Raw genomic sequence first — 1,564 nt, forward strand, 5'->3', positions numbered from 1 at the left:
TTAATATGAATGCAGCAATGTTGTGTTTGACAAACTGCTTTTAATCTAGGAACATTCTGAGGAAGAGCTGGGTAAAGAGAGAAGGTGGTGAGAGACTTGGACTTAGTCCTGATTTTTCCCTTTGGGCGTGTTTGCAATATTACCCTATTCTTGCTCAGACTTCCATACCATTCTCTTAGTTCTGCTGTCAGGTTGAAAATGGTTTGAACCAATGTAAAGTTACAGAAACTTGGCCACTTGCCTATACAGTTTCATATTTTATAACTGGATTTTTTTTCCCCTCACTTGCTCAACATCAGCACAATCTTTGGGCTGTCTCTCCCAAAGGGGTCGGAGAGGTCTAAGAATAGTCATTGCTGCTGTACTTGGAACCCAGCATTTTACTTCCCTGTGAGCTGAGTCAGCAAGAGTTGCTGGCTGGTCACACCCTTCTTAACAGATGGGTGAGCAACAGCTGTGGTGGTGGGAGTTTATCAAGCGACTGGAATTTTTGTTGTCCTCTTCGGTGGCTCCTAGAACAAAATTTAAAATTGTAGCATGGACTCTAAATCAGTATAAAAGTTCTAGCTGATGCATACTTGATATGCAGCTCAGTTTATTTAAGCATTCCTGACTTAACTTTTTTTTTTTTTTTTTTTTTTTTTTTTTTTTTTTGGAGCTCTGTTGGCTGCTGCTCCTGCCACTTTCCCTCTTTAGAGTTTGTTTTCTGCAATTTGTGGAGTTTGCTTGTACTTCAGTCTATACCACTACTCCTTCTCAAAGTCAGGTAACTTTCCCATTTGTACCATTCCTTGGGAAAGTAAATTATAAAGTCACTTTTTTCTTAGCAGACATGATGATGACTATTCCAAAACTGCTGGACTGAAGTACTTGTGACATGCTGTGCCAAGAACCCTTTATGGTAAATACCCATATAAAAAGCTACCACTAGGGTACAGCAAAGGATGCACAAACTGCCAACTGCTCATGCCTCCTGTGTGTTGCATTAAAATGGGAGTGTGAGCAATGACCTGATGCAGGAAGCACCGGGGAGAACGCAGGCCCTGAATGAGATCTACACTCATGTCAGTCATTCCTGGCTCATCCAGGTGAGTGGGCCCAGCCCTTGAAGGAAGGTACACTTCTTTCTTGCTTCTGTAAAACAAGCAGCTTCCCAGTTAAAGCTAAAAACAAGCACTAGTTTAGGACTCCCCTTTCCTAGGCCTGGGGCAGAGCGGTGGGTTGCTTCACTTTTTTCCCTACCTGGAAAAAGAGGATGAATGCTTTCAGGACCTCTACTAGAGAGATCTTTTATTAGACCAACACTTTGCAAATAAATCCCAAAAAACTTTAATTGCAAGGATCATGGCTTTGGTTTTATTAGAGCAAAATTTTGCAACCCCTTCCCCCTCCTCCCCCTTTTAATTGCAAAGATTAAGGTTGGGTTGTGTTGGGGTTTTTTTTTTTTGGGTGGGGGGCCAAAAGCCTTAATCCTTGCAATTAAAACTCAGGGTGGTTTTTTGTTTTTTTGCAAAATTTTGTTTTAAAGTTTGGGGTTTGCTTTTATTAAGTGCAAGGATCTGCA

Source organism: Crocodylus porosus, unplaced genomic scaffold (assembly GCF_001723895.1).
Source record: "Crocodylus porosus isolate Cpor-Errol unplaced genomic scaffold, CroPor_comp1, whole genome shotgun sequence".
In the NCBI taxonomy this organism is placed as follows: domain Eukaryota; kingdom Metazoa; phylum Chordata; order Crocodylia; family Crocodylidae; genus Crocodylus; species Crocodylus porosus.